General features: G+C 40.3%; 1 protein-coding gene and 1 long non-coding RNA gene across 12 annotated transcripts in view; both read left to right on the forward strand.

Moving 5' to 3' along the window:
- The window catches only part of KCNIP1 (potassium voltage-gated channel interacting protein 1), a 565,439-nt gene that overhangs the window by 447,438 nt on the left and 96,300 nt on the right, over positions 1-21,701 (forward strand). The gene's annotated exons all lie outside the window — the stretch shown is intronic.
- Positions 630-20,061, forward strand: LOC310697079. Its single transcript, XR_014520922.1, has 4 exons — positions 630-5,278; positions 5,616-6,072; positions 7,130-8,666; positions 8,908-20,061. It is a non-coding gene; the product is annotated as an uncharacterized lncRNA (long non-coding RNA).

Raw genomic sequence — 21,701 nt, forward strand, 5'->3', positions numbered from 1 at the left:
TATTCAACTAATTTGTATCAAAGTTGACTCATTGAAATTAATGGACCTAACTTCACGTTTATTAACTTCAGTGGGTCTACTCTGAGTAAATCTTAGTTAAATGCCATGCATGGTACTTTTATAACTATATTTCATGCAGCCGCCACATTGTCGACAGATGGAGGGAGGAAAATTAACTTGCAAAATATTCTGGTCTGACCCTGAGGAGAATGTGTGATGCCCACATGAGAAACATTGCCTTGAAGCAGTAAGTGTCAAGTGTCTATTAGAAATAAATTGTGACTGCATTTTTATTCCTCTAAAAATATTTGTCTGAGACGACCCCATTGTCATTATCTGTTGAGTATGAGAATATTTTAATTTGATCAAGTGAGAAATATTGTGGACTTATTCAATTACTCCATGCCTGTTTCCCACCCTAGAGCTTTTACAAATGGGATCAATGGAACAGATTTCCACATAATATGTTTAAGAATGAGCTGCCAATCAGAAAACCAGATTCTTCATGACTTTTTATTTATTTGCAGTCACTTCATTACAACTCGAAAACTATTGAATTGATTTTTTTTTAAGAATCCATTTCAACCCAATGTCTCTAATTACATTTTATAATTAATTGCCAAGAGAACTGGGGAAAGGCTTGCATACATCTGGAAGGGCTGTTGGAGTAGCTGATTTACGTGCTGTGTTCACAGTCCTCATTTTCACTTGTTTTTCTTTTGTGTTTCTCACATAGCTGATTCTAATACTTTGCTTTGAGTTTTATTTCATTTATTTATTTAACAAAACTTTTATACTTATGGATTGTAATAAACTTACTATTAAAAACATTTTTAAAAAAGTAATAAAAACATTCAGAAGATAATTAAAAGTAGCAATGAAAGATTAAAACTTGTCAACATATATGTGTCTGGATAGGCCAGCCTAAGCAAACATGTTTTAAGCAGGCACTGAAAAGAGCACAGCAAAGGCACTTGCCTGGTTTTAGAATTTTAAGAGTAACACCTGTTGAGCCAAAAGTACTTTGAATTTTTCAGGACGTGACATATCCATAACCAGGAAAGCATGGCTAGAATCCATTGTCATTGCATGAGCAGACTGTGTCTAAAGACTGCTGTCCTGTATTTTATCATATTTACTACTGTGATTTGGTTGGTAACAAATGGCGTCTCTCAAGAAATGAACATAATAAAACTGTTAGATATTACACATTAGTATAATAACAAATGAAAATTGAACCAAATTGACTTGATTGTGTTCAATTTTTCATTCACATTGTAATGAATGTACACCCTTACTAACAGGTATTAACTTAATGATCTCACAGTGTATTTCTTTGTTCAGGAATGAATCACTCTGGTTATAGTTTCTGTAGTTCTATCCATCCCATTTTCTGAATTTAGTCATGAAACCATTGGGAAAGGCAGTGCCCTAGGTACACTTTAAAGGGGTTTTTCTCTCTCAGCCACATGCTGCATCTCAATTTTCTCAATCTTGGAATTCATCTTTTGACTCAGAGTATCATCCATTAATCCATTTAGTGAGGAAAGGACTCAGCAAGATGTGGAGCAGTCAGGTTCCTTCCTAAAACTGGCAGTGGAGGATGTAATTTGGGTAGCACTGAGAAATGTGTCTAGACATTTAAAAATTGGCCTATCTCTCTGTGTTCTGTCATCTTATACAGGTTTTTTTAGTATATGATTCTGAAGTGTATGATCCTATTTTGCATATGGTTCTGATGTGTTTGGCTGCAGAAATTTAATTACCCTGCTATTCTGTGCCCCCTGGCTACGAAAGCATCTAAGCATGACTTTGGGCACATGTATAACAAGACCACATTTTTACTTACGAATGGCTCTCCCCCCTCTGATAACAAGCTCACATTCATGTTGTTGATGTCTTCCAATTTCTGAGAACATACTTATATTGTTTGTATGTGTGCATGATGTTTTCCAGAGTGGAGGAAGACAGGTCATTGTCCTGAGGAGCTTACAATGTAACATTCAACACAGAGGAAACAACAGTTAGATTTAAGCCCATTACCAAAACCCGGTGATTTAGATAGAGACTTTTAATATGTGGTGTACAGCGCCATGCATATTGAAAACTGAAGAGGTTTGATTTGCTAGGGAGGTGGATGTTTGAAGCTTAGTTTAAGTGCAAACGATAAAAGCAACAGCAGGTGGTGAACCAGAGCGATTTACTCCTCTGACAATAGGTAAGACATATTAAAGTCAGCCTCCCTGAAGATGTTTTAAGATGTCAATGGGTTATGCATTGATTGCAAAGTAAGAAGCTTTATATTTTGCAACCTGTATAAGATGACAGATGCCAGATCATTATCATGCTTTATATTACAAAAAAGAAAAGCTTAATAATGCTTAACATGGGCTGCCAAGGGTCTGCTGTGTCTGCTGTGACAGCACAAAAACCTGCCAGTGGCCATATCTAAGAAATGCTATTTCAGCATTAATGTAAGTGCTCACCCTGAAATGTGTGGTGCTCCTCAGGGAAGAGAATCTGATTCCCAAATAAATCAAGGCTCGACACCAAGATAGTGTAATGCTCCATTTAGTGATAAATTAAAAGGGGAAGGGGAAGAGAAAAATTCCTCCAGAGTCAATGTGTTCACAAAGTTTGCATTTTGTGTGTGTTTTAATTTTTAAAAACGAAACAAACCTGGAACAGACACCTGTCTTTTCCACTTGTCTCTCTGCCAGTCTGTCACCACCCTCTGCTGAGTGTGTATGTGTCTGCCTGCCGCTTGCCCGCTTAAATGTGTGAATGTATTTTTATCTGCCTACCTGGATGTAGTCTGTGTGCTTGTGCCACATGTGTAGGGAGTGAGTGTGTGTGTCTGTGGGTACATGCTTGTGCATTGGTCACACTCACCACAGCTGTGTGGCCCTTGGTGGGGTAGCCAACCCTCACCATGGCTCTTGAATTGAAAACACTGATACCCCAGACACAAGTGGAAAAATCCAGATCCTGGGCCACTTGGCTGTGATCAAATCATGAGGGATCTTCATTTGAAAGGCTAGAGGGGAGGAATCAAGAATGAATGTAGGAAGGAGAATCAAAGGCGGTCTGAGTGGAATTTTAATCTGTTGTTGTTGTTGTTTAGTCGTTTAGTTGTGTCCGACTCTTCGTGACCCCATGGACCAGAGCATGCCAGGCACTCTTGTCTTCCACTGCCTCCCGCAGTTTGGTCAAACACTGTCCAGCCATCTCGTCCCCTTCTCCTTGTGCCCTCAATCTTTCCCAACATCAGGGTCTTTTCCAGGTAGTCTTCTCTTCTCATAAGGTGGCCAAAGTATTGAAGCCTCAGCTTCAGGATCTGTCCTTCCAGTGAGCACTCAGGGCTGATTTCCTTAAGAATGGATAGGATTGATCTTCTTGCAGTCCATGGGACTCTCAAGAGTCTCCTCCAGCACCATAATTCAAAAGCATCAATTCTTCGGCAACCAGCCTTCTTTATGGTCCAGCTCTCACTTCCATACATCACTACTTTGTCGGCAAGGTGATTGGGATGCATTTATTTGAGGGCTAATTCATTTTGAGAGGGATCTAGGTGGCAATGGGGGGTAGAGCCTGGGATGTTTGAGGATAATTTAACTGAAAGGGAAATTATTGGGTAAGTCTTTTGTATTTGGAGCCTATACTCTACCTTTTACTTGAACTTAGTTTATGTATTAAGCTTTTTTGTCTTTCATTACTTTGTCTTCTGCAAATTGGCTATCATTGTTCAGCAGCAAAATGTGGGATCAAAGGAGTGGTTTTGTTCTTGTGTGGCCAAGTTACTTGTCAACATAATCAAAGTTTGGATCAAAAGAGTGGTTTAGTGTTGGGATTCACACAGTGCTTGCTTTGCACTCAGTTTTGTGCTTTGGGGCAAGTTCAGCATTATTTTTTTAATGCTTGAAAAGAGGGCATGAGGACAACAGATCTTCTCTTGTTTGTCTTCAGCATGCAATTTTCAGAAGTATGCTGCCTTGTAAGTTATATGCAGGTTATGAACTCCTGACCTGGACTCTTCGCCTACAATTGACTGTAAGAAATGTAGCCAGTTGAATTTTGAAAGCATCTTCCAGATAGTGAAGTACAGTACTTGAGCACTTGGAAGCTTTTGATAAATAATCCCTTTCCAAGACAAAATGCTTCTCCCCTGGAACCGTTTCTCTGCCGGCTATTATCTAAGGTCAACAACATAATTTACAACTTTACTGGGGGGAGAATGTGGCATAGAGAAAGAGAGAAGCTTAAGATTTATCTGGGACTTGAGAGCTTGATTAAGTGAAGTGATTGTACTTTTTCTGCACAGGGTAATTTTCATTAGTGTTAACAGTGCAGTAATAATAAAACAAAATTCCCTCATTTTCTGTTGTCTTTGACAAGTTATATTCAGCAAACAGCCACTAAGCAATGTCAAGCAATCAGATCCTAACTTTTGAATTGACTTGGAAGTTTCATTTTGCACTTTCAAATGAGAAATCAGCTTTCACTTTTTGATGTGCATGCTGCTGCCCAGTCACAACTGTGCTAATGTCCAGTTCTGAGTAACTGGTCCCATTAGCAGAAGCCTACACAAAGGACTTTTGCTAGTACAATGGGGCTCCCCCCCCCCATTTCCCCATAAAATTGGCAGGGAGGGGGTGTCAGGAGAATCCCCAGAACAGCACATTGGGGAGGGAGGAGAGGGGAGATTGTTCCATTAAGCAAACAGAAATGCGTGTACTTCCTGAATGTTTGTAACAGCATGATGGTGAACTCCTTCCTGGGATTCTTCCCTGCTTCCTGTGGGCAGCCCTCTATTACCCACAGGAGGTGTAGTGTGAGTAAGAGGATGGCATAATAAACGGATAGAGAATTTCCCCCCTTCCTTCACCCATTAGAATCTGGGGACTGAATGCTGGAAGATTCCAGACAGACAAAAGGAAGTACCTGTTTACACAGTGCATTGTTAAAGGAGGCGGTGATGGCCACCAACATGGGTGACTTTATAAGAGGATTAGACAGATTCACAGAGGATGAAGCTATCAGTAGCTCCTAGTCTCGAACGCTACCTCCACTGTCAAAGGTAGTATGCCTCTGGATAACAGTTGCAGGGAATTGCAGGAGGAGAGAGTAGTGTTGTATTCAGACCCTGCTTTCAGGCTTCCCATGGGTATCTGGTTGGCCAGTGTGAGAACAGGATGCTGGGCTAGATGGGCCATTGGCTTGATCCAGCAGGCTTATCTTACATTCTTAGCCTGCTTTCCAAGTAATGGTGTACTTAAAGGTAAAGGAACCCCTGACCATTAGGTCCAGTCGTGGCCGACTCTGGGGTTGCGGTGCTCATCCCGCTTTATGGACCAAGGGAGCCGGCGTACAGCTTCCGGGTCATGTGGCCAGCATGACTAAGCCGCTTCTGGTGAACCAGAGCAGCGCACGGAAATGCCGTTTACCTTCCCGCCAGCACTTCATGCTTTCGAACTGCTAGGTTGGCAGGAGCAGGGACCGAGCAACAGGAGCTCACCCCACCATGGGGATTCGAACCACCGACCTTCTGATCGGCAAGTCCTAGGCTTTGTGGTTTAACCCACAGCGCCACCCGCGTCCCACAATGGTGTACTTAGAAGCATTTAAATTCTGGGCTTAAATGATCTTTGAGCTCCCCCTTTAGGTGGTAATTTTGTATTATTTCACTACCTCAAATGGTTTCGTCCCGTCCCCCCCCCCCTTTAGATGATAATGTTCATTGTTTCATCTACTTTAAAATGTGTTGAGCCAGCTATATTGTGTTGTGTGTGGCGGGGGGGGGGGGAGCGCGCTGCTCATTTTGCTAAGCAGGGGCTTGGATTTCTGGCCCAAAGTGCTGCCCTAAGTGCATCACTAGTTCCAAAGTGAGGCAGTCTGTAGGACATAAGTGTTATTTATTTTATAAAATGTATATACTGCTTGATTGTAGAAAAGCCCCTGAAGCTTTTTTTACAAAAAGTCTGGCATCAGACATACAACTGACTCCAGTGCACAAGAATCCATGTTATTAGTATAAAATGCTGTCTATATACCGTATTTTTCGCTCTATAACACGCAGATTTTTTCTCCTAAAAAGGAAGGGGAAATGTCTGTGCGTGTTATGCAGCGAATGTGTGGTCCCTGTAGCCGAAAAATAAGGCAAAAATCAAACCGCGCTTCAGGGAGAAGGGAAGCCTGAAGAGAGGAAGTGGCAGCTTCCCTGCATTCTGCCTCAGGGTCTTACTGCCCACCCTGCTCTGTTTCGTTGCTGTGTTTGCTCAAACGGAACAAAGAGCAGGGAAAGCCCCTCCCCTCCAGGCAAGTAGAGAGGAGAGCAGAGCGTCGCTCTATCCTGTCCCTGCTCCGGAGGGAACAATGTTTGTGAAGGGAAGAGAGATTACAGGTTCGGCTTAAAATTCTGATTTGACTTCCTGCTTTTTGTTTTTGGAGACACACAGCATTCAAATATGCTTTCTTCCATTTAAAAGGATGAAATCCTTAAACAGTGGCTGGCTTGTGTGGGTGGGTGGGGGAAAACTTTTGCCTTCCTTTCCTCACGTTATAGCCCTCTCCTGCATTCTTAGCCTTCTGTGTTTTTCCTTCCCTCCCCACTTAAAATGTGGTTACAAAGCATGGATCCACATGGATCCTCAGGATCTTTGCATTGGGTCACCCCAAATTCACCATCAGAGCACACAGCATGTCCATGGCTACAGCCTGTCCTCCCCCAAAAAAATCACGCACCCACTGTTGCCTGGGGCTGCAATGGTGCAAAAACGTGGTTACAAAGCATGGATCCACAGGGATTCTCAGGATTTTTGCATTGGGTCACCCCAAATTCACCATCAGAGCACATAGCATGTCCATGGCTACAGCCTGCCCCCCCCCCAAATCACGCACCCACTGTTGCCTGGGGCTGCAATGGTGCAAAAACGTGGTTACAAAGCATGGATCCACAGGGATTCTCAGGATTTTTGCATTGGGTCACCCCAAATTCACCATCAGATCACATGCCTGTGGCCACAGCATGAATCACAAAACTGATACGTCCACTGTTTCATTCAGAATATTTTTCCCCTTGTTTTCCTCCTCTAAAAACGATGTGCGTGTTATGGTCAGGTGCGTGTTATAGAGCGAAAAATACGGTACTTGTTAGGCATACCTCAGACAACAGTTACTCTGTGAATAGAATAGCTGTTGTTTTCAAAGTGCAACTTTGCTTACAAACGTTTTATTGGGTTTAATCATTGTTAGACAGGCCTTAATTGCTCCAATTAGCTCAAATACTAGCGAGGTCAGTACAAATGGCAGCTCTAGTTGCATTGCAATTAACTTAACTGGTTTAGGCAAACAGTATTTTCAAAATATTTGGGCATACTTGACGGTCTCGTTATGCCTTTCCTTGTAAAATAAATGTTCAGTTTTAACAATTCAGTTAAAACCAAGGTGGTGGTAGGGATTGCTTGCCTATGGCTTGAAACGGAGAGAGCAAGCCGTGTTCTTTGCACTGGTTTAAAGACATTAGCAGGATGTAAGTGAGGAGAGGAAATTAGTCCAAGCCTGGTTTTAATGGGTTTTTCTTTTTATAATTCTACACACATGCTAAACTTGAGCAGCCCAAAAGGGATAATCTAGAAAGAGTGACTTGAAAATGTGTTTGCCGTGTTTTGCAGTATTCCATAGATTACAATTCATTTGCAAACAAAATGGTTCTCTTTCTCATGTTTAGTTCCTCTATATCCTGCATTTTGTCTGTTGATGTGGCCCATTGGGTAATGTCTGGCCATCACTCAGATCTACTTTCCTGTGCTTAGGGCTTGTTACCCTTGCATTAGCCACAGTGTTTATATCTACTACTGCTAGTATTATCCAGAATTTGTTTTTAATGCTGTACAATCATTTTGAGAAACTGCCAGTGCCATCTGCTTAGTTATTTCTAATAATCTTGTAGAGTATTCCAGGCTAGATGTTATCTTAGAGTAAAAATTAGCCATGAATCCCCAATTCAATTTAAAAAGAGAATTGGCATTTAATTGTTATTCACTCATCACACAGGTCAGTGATATTCACTCTTTAGCCCTTGGGGATGCATGGAAAATGTTGCTGACTTGGGCACTTCAGTAATTTTGAGCTCTGGATTGCTGTGAAGGGAATTTACTAAGCTCCCCTGCTATTCCCGTGTATCATAATGGTGTATGCATTGTACAGGCTTGTTGCTAGCAGCAAAATTTTTGGATCCACTATATTCTGTGACTGTAAGGACTCAGCTATATTGGCAAAGAAAAAACACTTTATATGTGTTGTTTATGCATTCTAACACTATGACACCAGATGGTGCTGTGGAGTTCCATTTTTGCTAACCCAATTTCTCATATGAAGTTTAAAACCTGTTTTACTGAAATGCTTCTTTGATGTGTCTAGATCCAGCCTAAGTTGTTTTAAACTGTTTTTAATACCGTGTTTTAATCTTGCAAGGCAGATAATTAATAATAACAACAGCATCTGGCAACATACCCTTGTTGAGCAAAAATCAGACTCAAATGCACACTATGTGGGCAAATTTGCTGGAGAGGTTTAGTGAACATTTCCAAAACCAAAAATGCAGGGACAGCAATTATGCCTCTTTGAGAATCCTTACAGTATTAACAGGACAAAAAAAATTCCTTCCAGTAGCACCTTAAAGACCAACTAAGTTAGCTCTTGGTATGAGCTTTCGTGTGCAAGCACACTTCTTCAGATACACTGAAACAGAAGTTGCCGGATCCTTCTATATAGTGAGAAGGTGGGGAGGGGTATTACTCAGAAGGGTGGTGGGAATGGGTGATTGGCAGATAGCTGAGATGAGCCTGTTGACGACTCTTAACGACTGCAATAGGTCTTACAGGAAAAAGCAAGGGTTGAGAAGGTGAGAAATGGCTTTGTCATGTATAATGAGATAAGAATCCAATGTCTTTGTTCAGGCCACCTGGCGAGGGAATGATTAGGGAATTGGCATGGCAATCAGACCCTGATTGGGCCAAGTACCATTAACAGAGTTTATGTATAAAATACCAGTTGGCGTGATACATTTCAGACCAAGAGAGAGCACAGAAATATCACCTGGATGAATTATGCATTGGCTCATGCAAAACTCACTACTTAAATGCAAAATAGTTTCTCTGAATTTCAGGTTCCAGTTTGGAGATGTAAATTTCCAGAGGCGAGGCAATTTCCTTTGGAATATAATGGTCCAAACTCCTCCCTGTCCAGTTCCCTGCTTCTGATATGTTTGACTAGTCTCCAAGTGAATTACATTTAAAAACGTAAACATGAATACCTTATACCATAAAAAAGAAGAAAAGTTAGATGTGACATTATTGATATCAGGGGCCCTGATTTGGGTTGGGACTGCCATGGAGGGGCAGAAAGGATGAAACTTTCCATCCTCCTTCATTCATATATATATATATATATATATATATATATATATATATATATATATCCCATAGTTTGGACCTGGCTCCCCCCTACAAACATCAGCAATTTAAAAATAAATTAATACGGGAGTATAGACATGGATAATACCACATCTAATTTGGCCCATCTGCTTGAACCACAGACAATGAGTCATGGCTGTAACATGGTGCCAGCTCACTCCTTGCCTTAGCTCCATTGATTCCCAGCATGTATGTTTAGGGTTGCAGCCTCAGGTGAACCCCTGTCTATGTAAGGAAATTACAGTAACCTGATGTGTGAATAAAGGTTGTCTTCCAACTGTGGGTATCACCTGTTGAAAATGGAAGACAATGTGAATGATTTAACTGAGACAAAGTTTAATAGTCTCGTAAATAGAATTCCACTGGGGTTTGTGTGTGTGTGTGTGTGTGTGTGTGTGTGTGTCTGTCTGTCTGTCTGTCTGTCTGTCTGTCTGTCTGTCTTCACCCTTAGACAGCTAAATGAGAACAATTGGTTTTCACATCACCTTTGGTGAGTCAACAATAATAAGTTAACTTCCCTACTAGATAAATTCTCACTATCTAGACAGTTAAAGAGACAATCTGCCAAAGAAGTAGAAAAGTCCTTGTGATTATTTCTGTGCAAATCCCTTTGGAAATTAAGTTGCCCACCCCCCTTTTTACACTTGTTTAAACATGTGTGCTTCAGTTGTCATTTACTATCAGTAACAAGCATGCTAAGACAGTGCTTTCAGTACCTTTCAGCAACAAACCTTTTTCAGGCATTAGAAATCTTGGAAAGGTACCACACTGGGTGTGTGGGTGTATGTGAACTGGGTGGTCTTCCATTGCTGTTTCTGCCACTGTTTGCCTTGTGGAAGGTGAGTGGGGAGCATTTTGTATCAGTGGAAGCTCCCACATCTTTCAGAACCTTGACTTTCCAGGGTTCTAAAATGGGAAGCCTCCACAAACCTCTCTTAGAGTTTTAATGACTGGTCTTTAGTGCAGAATTAATCAGGGCTGATTCAAATTTCAGCATGTTGACAGGCTATTTATTTAGTGGTTTTCCTGAATGTTGTCCTTCAAACTGTTACCACTTTGATCAAACCCACTCTTGGGGTGAGGCAGGCTGATAGTGCCTCTAAAATAAATTTAGAAAACAAATTTATATCATGTTTTCCTTTCCTTTTGCCTGTTCTTATTGGCACTGCATAGAGAAACAGCCTTTTAAAGGAAACCACTTTCTTCACAGACTGAAATAACTGCAGTATAAATAATAAAAAGGAAAGAGCTGGAAAGGCTAAGAAGGAGTGATGAAGGGTTGAATCATCCTTGAAGTTTCTTTAAGTGAAATGGTGATTTAATTGGAAAAAGTATCCTCCTCCTTCTGAAAAACAAGATGAAAAGCACATCAGAGCAAAGGGGAGGATGAAGAGCACTGGGCTGGAAAAGGGAATACAAACCTTGCAAAACTAATAAATAAATACACATGTAGCAGGCACCATATAATTCAATGGAAAGAAAAGGAAGGTAGTTTTCCATCCAAATGAAGTCAAAAAACCATACCTGTTATTTCCATCCATGTTTCTGCTTTGCCAAAAAGTGACTGAATATCCACAGCATTTATTCCCAGCCTTTCTTGTGAGTTGGGTGGAGCGATAGACTATATAAAATAATAGAGTTGTAGAGGTCCAACCCCTTGCAATACAGGCACATTCCTGACTCCTTTTAGTTTACTGGATCCCACAAGGATTCAAATTGCTAGAATGGCCAGCCACATTTCTTGGTAATGGCCCTCTAAGTATGAGCTGTTAAGATATCAAAGGAAGTGGCTCTGTGCCAGACAGCAAATGGGTGGACCTCCTGTTGGTGTAATGTGAACAGAGGGTTAAATTACACAGTGCTTGATCTCATGTCTTGAATAACACACACACACAGCACAAGTCTGGATGTTCTGATATAATGGTGTCAGGTTCACTGAGTTACCATAGCAACGCCAGCGAGGTTGAGTGTGTGACTTATTGAGTCACTCGCCCTCCCATCGTCTCTAGGGTATTGTCTTCATTACGTGATGGCCGTTTCCTGTCCTGTTTACTGTCAGGGTGTGACTCTCAATCTGTGAGAGTCAGGCAAAGAGGCTGCGGGCTTTACACAGCAGCATTTGATAGCATGGTGATAGGTCCTACTGTTGCTCTTTCCTCTCTTGGCATGTGAACTTTCTGTGACCAACTAAGCGAACTCCGTATATTTGTGATCTTCTCCACTGTGGCCTCTTTGTGGGTCGTGCTCGCCACTGACATGTACAGTCAAGCTAAGTTTTAGATTTCTCATCAGTTCTATTAAAAATTAGACCTATTAAAGAGTACAAATCCCAGAGCATTGTTGTCATGTTGACTTTTAATTATATTTTGACAAGGGTACTTAAAAAAACAAAAAAAAAACCCTTTGACTGGTCATGAAGTAATGAAATGGAACATGCTGAGAAACATCATTAAAAGAAAATGGTTTATGGTCTGGGTACATTTATTGTCAATGTTTACATGGAGAAAAATGCATCAAAGTAGCAATCAGTGCTGTTAAAGGCAAGCAGACTCTTATCTTCTCTGGTGGTTTTTTTCCCATTTGAACAGAATGATTTAATAAACTGCAGTAACTGAGTTTGCTGAAAGATTCTGTATGTTTCAGTTAGTTCCTAACTCCATCTTGTAAGCATTAAGTCTGCTGTTGTAATCAGAAGAGATTGGTTATGAAGTGTTAATTGATGTGTCAACATGCTCTTAAGTGGCTATTTTGCTCAGCCTACATTGAGGGAAAGAAATAACAAGCTACTATCATGCTCAGTAAAAAAACCATATAATGCTGCTCATCCCTGCCACCAACAGGAAATAGTGTCTAATCCTCTTTATTACCTGCTTAATCCTTTTGTTGTCCCCAAAATAAAAATGTCGCATTGAGACAATGCTTTCATGAACCAGAAAATTGTAAACCCTAATGTCCAACCAGCACCACAAAGATAAAATATTTGCTTACTAATGGGTGTTAGCCAATGTAATAGCAGCATGTGGCCAAGATTCTGCAAGCTATAATTGTGCTTGAATAATGAAGGACACGGGTGGGACGCGGGTGGCGCTGTGGTCTAAGCCACTGAGCCCAGGGCTTGCCGATCAGAAGGTCGGCGGTTCAAATCCCCATGACGCGGTGAGCTCCTGTCCCAGCTCCTGCCCACCTAGCAGTTCAAAAGCACGTCAAGTGCAAGTAGATAAATAGGTACCGCTCCGGTGGGAAGGTAAACGGTGTTTCTGTGCGCTGCTCTGGTTCGCCAGAAGCGGCTTAGTCATGCTGGCCACATGACCTGGAAAAACTGTCTGCGCACAAACGCCGGCTCCCTCGACCTATAGAGCGAGATGAGTGCCACAACCCCAGAGTTGTCCGCGACTGGACCTTATGGTCAGGGGTAAAGGGGTTTTACCTTTAATGAAGGAATATCATTCCAAGGAGAGTTTGTGGAACAGGGAATTAAGGCAGACACAAGCTATATTCAGACATTCTAAATCCCTCATTCAACCAGTATGCCAGCCCTGCCCCTTCTTACTGTCCACCTTCTCCATCATGATTTGGAGGGACAACATCGGATGCAAGAAGCCTGTTCTACTCATGTAGAACAGCATCTGGAGAATCTGGAAAATTAGCATGGAAGTCTACATGGGTAGAAAAGATTTCTTGGGACAAATGTTATTCCTCCAACTCCAGGGCCTCCCAGAGGTGGATATATCAGGCCCACAACTAGCAGGGCCCCCAAACTCTGGACTTCCATTTTTTTAAAAAAGAAGTCTGTAGCCCTATTAGAATTAAAGCTATGAAGCATGCTCCCTTCTAAACAATTTTTGTGAGGTGAGCCAGACTGGCTACGGCTGCTTTTAATGTTTTTAGCCAATGGAAGTCAGAGCTGTGACTGATGAGACAGTTGTTTGGACACTAGGCAATAGGAAACCTGGAGTCCTGAACAGTTGCTTTCCCCCCTTTTAGTACATGTTTCCTACTTCTGCCTTATAATTTAGTCCTTGGAACCATAATGTGCCCTTCCTTTCCCCCCTAGCAACAAGGATTTATCTTTTTCTGTGGTGGATTCATCTGAGATCAGATACTCCCTAGAAGTTATTTTCTGCAAATAGTCCTACACAGTAAGTGAAGGTAGATTTTAAAGAACGACACCCCCATGGCAAATGCAAAATGTGAAAACCTTGCTTAAGAGATTTAGGCACGCCTCCTGATGATGCTAGGATGCAGTAGTCTAGGGTTGGTACATTCATCTTTGTTACCCGGCATTGTATTTGATCATACTTTGATTTGTGAACAAGAGAAGAAAGCAAACCAGGCAGAACTCTATAGTTCTCAAGCCCCCCGCGCGCAAATATCACATGTTTGGCAGACATACTGAGTAGCCTAAATGAAAAATGAAAATCATGTTTATTTAGCAGATGCAAAAACATTCCTTGGGGCAAATCATTAAATAGATCTTGAACCAGCATCACAGAAAAGTCAGTTGCTCCTATACATAACTGTAGTTTGTCAACAAAACTTTTTATTTCCCTGCAACAAGTTCCAGTAACAAAACTTTTTATCGGAAGTCTATTGTAACTTCTTTTCATGGCTGTTCTTATGTTTGACAGCTTAATCATTGTTTGTAACTTTTGCTGTTCTTTAGCAGGATAGAACAGGGCATGCTTGCATTAAAGATGCACTTGAATGCCCATAGCAAGTAACTTATAAGTAAATATTTTATTATCGAACTGTTGGAACAATACTTTATTTAAACCTTTAATATTTCAGCTTATGCAAAATGGAAAAAGCAATGCATGAAAATGAATATTGCTGTATTAATCTGCATTTTGAGTCCCCCTCCCTCCATTACACTTCATTAGGTGAAATATATGAAATGGATGTTCTGAAGGCACATAAAATCATGGGTCATGAAGCTGGATTGTATGCACGTAATTCAGTATGCCTGGAATTAACATTAGCCTTTAACTGTTGAAGAATGGTGAGGTCTTGGAATGTCAAAAGCCGAAGAAATAACTCACACAGAATGATAAACCTTGGTTTAATTTTACAAGCTGGCAGTGAGTCTCAGGTGTGCCCTCTCTCCCCACCCTTTCTCCAGTGAGGAGGAGACTGAAAACTTCCATTTTAAATTAAACACAGTTTAGCAGTACCTCTGAAACTTAAACTGGGGGCTAAACCAGATTCAATATTCAATGCATCTTTTCATTTAACATGCACATTGTTAAAAATGCAAATAGCAGTCACTGATAATTATTGGGATGGCAGCAGGTGCTAATGGGGGATTTCCTCCTAATCCAATTAGCAGTTTCAGAGGAATGCTTTTTGGTTAGGATGGCAGTAAGGGAGGAAAGGTTTGCCCTCCTCCCATCTGCTCTGATAATGGTAGTTAGCAGCTGCCACACTCAGCAGCTGCCAAATGACTTTTTAAAAAATGTGCACATTAAATGCAAAAAAGCACTTAACATAGGGCAGCCCATGTTGGCAGTGTCGTTATTGCCTATTTTCCTCAGTAATCGCTCAAAAATGTTTAATTTCTATGTGATTTTTCAAAAATAGCTCAGCAACTTTTTCATCCTAACATCATGCTTACTCTGACTCTCATTTCCTGATTCATAGAACAGGGGCAAAAGTTCCATAAGATTGTTTTATAATTGATGTCCAGCATTGTGATAAATTCACAATTAATTAGCAAAGTATTTGTCAAGCAATTATTTCCCAGTCAAACAATGTGGAATTGTGAAATAGCAATGAGTTGGAAAGACCAATATAGCAAATTTAATAACTTCCACTCAAGCACATTATAAAACTATTAAATGTCTCCTATTCAGGTAATCATTGGCATCTTGCCACTTTTTTCTTGTCTTTTTTTACTGTCTGTGGGCTAAGACATGAGGAAATACTTTTTTTGAAGACTCTTAATGGATAGAACCCTTTTTCCCCTCAGTAATTACAGCTGATTAGAAAATTGCCTCTTCAAAGAACAGAAACCTCAAGCGTTATTAGTTATAAGAGATCTCTAGTTTCTAATTAACAAAAAACAGACATGTTGCACATTTCTCATTGTATGCTTTTGTCACTTATTATTCCCCTTTCTGACAGTATTCTCAGAAGAACTAATTTGCCTGCCCTGTGAACAGGGAGAGGGGGAAAACAGTGCCATTATTTTAAAAGATGGAAAACTGGTATTTTGGTGTTCAGCATGTTTGCTTGTCTACCTATTAATTCCTAATAGTTATCTAATTACTACTTTAAAGTATGATCTAAGTCAAAAGGAATGTATTTTTAGGCAACAGTCTGAGAGGTCTTTTGTCTGAAAGAGAGACGTCTTTTGTCAGAAATGGATTGATTACTTTTTATGAGGAAAAGCAACACAGTATTGGTACACCCATGCTAGAGAGTGATGGCAGAACATGTAGCTCCTCTGGTCTGCATAAATAGGGTCACCATACGTCCGGAATTTCCAGGACATAGCTGGAATGCTGTAGCTGCAAGCAGTGTCTGGGCTGAAAATTGGCAAAATGTCTGGGAAAAGCTGGACATATGGCAGCCCATGGGAGCAGTGTCGTTTTTGCCGATTTCCCTCAGAAATAGCTGCAAAATGTCCAATTTCTTTGCAATTTTTTTGCAAAAGAAGCCCAAAACCTCAGAGCAAAAAAAACTCAACAGCTTTTCTGTCTGGATTTTCACTTTTTGCAGCATGGAAAGCCTAGAATAAAACCTGTTTGTAAATCACTTTGAGGTGTTTTGCAACCAAGTAGTATACAAATTTTATGAAATAAAGAAACATATACATACATAAACATGCAAGAGGCTTCAATAATGGATAGGGCATGATATTATTTTTCATACCAGTACAGTAGAGAGATTTTTCCATATGTAAGCAAAATTACGTTGCTATTAATCTCATTTGTCAGTGTTATCAAAGAAATTCCACTTGTGAAAAGCAGGACCGTTGGGTTTGTTATACTCAGTGTTCAGAACCATGTTTATCCTTGCCATTAATTGCTTTAAAAGGGGGCGGAGAGAGAGAGAGAAAGGATAAAATGAAGTTCAAAATTAGGAAGAAGAACAGCACAAACCCCATTCTAATAGCCTCTTCAAATCTCTCCTCAACTGTGAGAGCAATCCAAGCCCTCTTTGCTGCATGTGGTTGGTTAGTTTCACTTAGACGAAAACAGCAACACCCAGAAAACAAAGAACAAGGTTTCTATGTCTAAAAGGAAATATATTAATCAGTAACTATTTGCTTTATTTTGAAGCCAATTCTACAGGACATTTTGACTGAGAAACATTCCCGCATGTCATAGTTTGTGCTTTGAGATAGTCACACTTACTGAGAGACAAAAGCCACAGATGCTTGTCTGTGAGTCAGTCCTTTATCTACTCAGTTGTGCTTCCTTCTGTTCATTTGCTACAAGCCATCTTAGAAACAAAACCTGGAAATGTGTGTTTATTTTCCCGAGGCTCACATGCAGTTTGCATATTATTATTACTAAAGGATAAGGATTATATGTGGATGTTTCCCTTCTATTTCCCTTCTGAATGCACTGCTTAAAACCAAACCTGTTGTACAGAGAGTTCAGTGTCAAAAAATAATCCAATAAATACTATTCAATTACTTTTATTGGTTGTATCCAATGGTTGCCCCTGGACAGCAGCTTGTGAAACTCATTTTAATCATCATCATCAGCAGCAGCATCTTCAGGTAGGGCTATGAGAGAACACTGTCTGAAACCCTGGAGTCACTGCTAGTTAGGCAGTTCTGAGCTAGGCAGACCAATGATCTGACTCAGTCAGATTATTGCCCACCCTGAGAAATTTTCAGTAACATACAGGGGTGTTTCAGTTGCAATAGCCTCTGCAGAGACATTATGGGCAGAAACACAAATGCAGGTATTTATGATCAGAGCTCTAATAATGAGTGTGACTAATAGATTTCAGCCAACTATAAATTAACTCTTATGCTTAATTTTCAGATTAATACATGGCAAATAGGTCCCTTAGGCGATTTCAAAATCCCTGAATGAATGATTTAATGAAGGCTTTGGGTTTGTTTTTAATAACAGCCTTTTCTCCCCTGTAGTGGCTCATTGCCCCTGCTCCTCCCTCTCTCAGTTAAGCTTAACTTCTAATAATCAGAGATAAACATTAGAAGGAGGAAGAGGCAGGTAGTGAAGCCTGTTTGCTGTGGGCTTCTGAAAGAGTTTCTGAATAGCCAGAGTCTCACACATGACTATTTTCAACATAGTGAATGTAATGTGCAGCCAGGCCCTGAATGTGAGTCTGCCTGGGAGTCCTACATTTGTCTTTTTGAGTTCCACGATGGAGAAAAAGAAGGTGTACTAAAATGTACAAAACTGATAACAGTAAATAAATTGCAGGTTTGATTATAGAAATGGCTTCATCCATAATATGTCATGATTTGAGCCTGAGAAGATTCACCTTGCTTTTGCTTCCAGCGGCATGGAAGCACTACAAAAAGACTGGGGGTCAGTTCTGTGTTTCATAGATGCATATACCTTTTAGATGCTATGGACAACAAACAGTTACACAACAATTGGAATGTACCACAATATGACATTGGAATCTAAAATGGAATGAAAGAAGCATGCACTCTTCTGAACAGAGGTTTCCTGGAAAGTAGTTAATGGTGGAGTAATGCAGACTGAATTCAACACAGAAGTTATATAAAGAGGATTGCAGTATTAGAAGACAGATTGTGTTGGCAGTATTTCTGGCATAATGGTTAGGGATTCCTGGGGCAGAGAGTATTAGGAAAAAGGATATTTCGTGTTCAAATTTTGTGAGGGGGGAATAAAGGAGCTTTGGCTGAGTATCTGTGTACTGAATACCATTTCTTACTATTTTTTGAATACATTGTTGTGATTTTGCTGTTAAAGCATACAGTTTCAGAGTGAAGGCAATGGTTCAGTTCCAGATTGCATTAATCAGCCTGGGGACAAGAAAATCTGGAACAATGTAAATGAAAAGAACAGCTTTTGGGCTGACTCAATGCTGCCAAGATATCCACTTCTGGATAGATTTGCTTCTCTATATTATCTATAGATTTTGTTATTCTGTTTTTATAGAGGAGAGTTTTTAGATTCTATAAACTTCACTACCACATTTTTTTCAGAGATGCATGTATTTCACTTTAGGATTATCTATTTACTACCTAAATCCAAAATCAAGAGAATATTATAAAAACTCAGTGGCAAGCACAGTATATTTTACACTTATTTTTAAAAAGGAAGATAAAGGACAAGTTTATGAGGCAATTTGTAAAAGGCTGATATTTTGAAGAGTAAGAAAAAGTGTTGCATTTGTAAAATGTGTATTTTTAAAAGAACTATGCACAGATTATGTCAGTGTATAGTCAATATACAGGGACAGCAGGACTGCATAATTTCCTGAGACAAATTGCTAAGCTTTAGAAGTGAAAATAAAAAGGTTCTTGTATTGCAGCTTTTTGTTTCCCCCTCCATGGATAACATCAGCTTCAGGATAGGGTAGGAGGTGGATTGGCATTGTGGGAAAAGAATTAAAAAGCAAGCAAACAAAAACCAAAACCCTTCATCCGCACCACAGCCCTAATACAGGTAAAGAAAAAGAAATCAGGACACTGGACATTTTAGTTATAATGTTGTAGTGTGTAGTTGGCCTTCACACAGATCATTTTTAAAGTACTTTACACATATGATTTGATTATCTCTGCAATAGCCTGATAATTTGGATTTCCATTTTGTAGATGTGGAACCGAGGCTGGGAATAAGAGTGGCTTGCCTGACGTGGCCACTTGGTTTGTGGCTGTGGTGAGATTTGAAGCAGGGGCCTGCTGGCTTGCATGGTTGCAGTGCTGTAACCAGTATTTATGCAAGCTTCCGGCAGTATAGGCAATGACCGATTAACACACATCTGAAAGATACGCAATTGCACACAGTGCCGAACCCAGAAGTGGCTGAAAACGTCACAGAACACATCACTAAAAGGGCATAACGGGGCAGGGTGCGCTTATATGCACTCCACTGATGCGTACGGGTGCCCGAAATGGAACCCCCTTGTGAAATGGTCATTTACTGTACCAAAATCACCCTCGAAGTAGCAATGGGTGGTGCTGCTACAGCCCCAAGCAGAGCTGCTCCTGCAGGAAGTTTAATGGGGCAGCAGCGTTCACCTGACCTCAAGCCAATCACATTGCTACTGCTTACCAGGTAATAGACAGGGAAGACTGATGTGGCAAAGATATCAGTGGAGCCAGTCCCACTGGCACATTTGCACTGCGCCCACATTCTCCCCTCTACTTCCAAGTAAGCACCAGTAACACAACTGACAGGAGGTTAGCTGAGTGTTGCTGCCTCACGTTGTCCAATACTGTGCTGATGGCCTGTTTTTCCACATGAGGACACACTGGGTGTAAGGAGGGAGATACTCTATGAGGCAGGACATGCCTGTAGCAAAATATTTTTCTTCTTTTTTGAATAAAGTATTTTGTATTCATTTTTCAGAAAACAAGCAGCGCAAACACCAGCAAACAACTTGGCTGTCATTGCAGAATCCATATCAAAAATTCAGGGGAAGACACGTTGCAGTTTAAATGCACTGAAGGCAAAATCTTACATATTAATGTACCAGGTCTCTCCACATACTTCAGCAGCAAAATATTATCTGACTCAAAATGACTCCCCATGAGCAAGCCCTTTACTTTCTGTTTTGTTCTTCCAAGAATTTTATCTTGTGGGAACATCTGAGGGAAGAAACTACAGCTTTCGCTTGAGAAAGGAGACGGCCAGGCCAAGGAAGGGGCAGCAGTTTTAATTTCAAATTAGAAAAAGGGGATCTTGCTTTGTTCAAGAAGAATGAAGAACATGAGGTTAAGAAGTTTCTTAAACACATTGACCTGGTCCTTTCAGGGCAAAAAATTAGTGGAGCAGAGGTAGCTTAATTCACACCACGGCTTGGGCCAAACATCTCAAGTTATAAATATACATATTGGCTAATATGTGAGTGGGGTTTTCTCTTAAAAAAAAAAAGACTTTAAAATGTAGTATCCTTTAGCACCTCATTTCCCTACAACCATGTAGTAGAATTTGATCCAAAAATACAGTACTTCTCTAGAGAGTTTGCTGATGACCCACACCTTCTGGATCCTATAGGATGGGGAGAAATTTTGAAACAGATGCGAGCCCTAATGTGAAATTTATTGGCTTTCCAGATGGCACATTATTTCCAATATTCACTTGGCACTGAATTGCCTTTACACCTGCATGCAAATTTTGTTGGTTATCTCATATTTTCCCACTATTAAAAAGAAAGTATGGGAGAACCTTTCAGAAAAACTGGGGTGCTTTGCTGGCTGCTTGCAAACACAGTTCAACTGCCTTTCATTGTTTTCAGGAATATTTGTACAATGTTTATTAGCTAAACAAAGTGAGCATTTGAGTCTTAAAACTGAAGGAAGGACCTCTCTTTGCCATTACTTTATGCTATTATTCCCGAGTAATCTTCAGTGTCAGATTATTATTTTTTTTGCATTGTTTGCACTATTTGTCTGTATCAGTCCATAAGTTTCAACCAACTACTGTACTAATTTGTGGTTAAAGTAGAGTCCAAACCCTTTACTCTTAAGAACTGGAAATGGGATTGACATGGATACATGGAGGGTTAGTTTTATGACACTAGAGTGAGAATCTGATTTCAATATCAATATAAATGGTCATTATGTAAGCAGAATTAGCACTACCAGCTTAATGCAGTTACTCTGGATTTAAACCAGGGCAAATGAGATCAGAATGTGGTTCTATGTAGATAAGAGCTTTGTAAAACTGCTTTAGATAATGCTTTAATATTTGAGCAGCTGTCTGAAGAGGGGTTAAGCAGCCAATTTTAGATAGTATTGGGCCTTTTTCAGTGACATTTAAATGCAACTGTGCTTTTTCCTGGCTGAAGGAAAATATGCGTTTATCAAAATAAACTGTGGGAATGGGGCTGTCCTTAGGGTTTGCAAGGTCCTGTTCAAATAAGAAGAAAGGTACTAGTAAAGCCACAGTTAATTTAAGATCTGTCTCATTTATTTGAGGATGAGTGAACCAAGAATCACACAAACTGAGACTGAGAAATCAGATTAGAGTGTTACCATCAACTCCTTGGTGCTGGCTGAAGGCTTTGTGGACAGGCAACCTGTTGAGCATGCAACTGCTAAAAATTGTG

Source organism: Podarcis liolepis (genome assembly GCF_965112155.1).
Source record: "Podarcis liolepis genome assembly, chromosome: 2".
In the NCBI taxonomy this organism is placed as follows: Eukaryota; Metazoa; Chordata; class Lepidosauria; order Squamata; family Lacertidae; genus Podarcis; species Podarcis liolepis.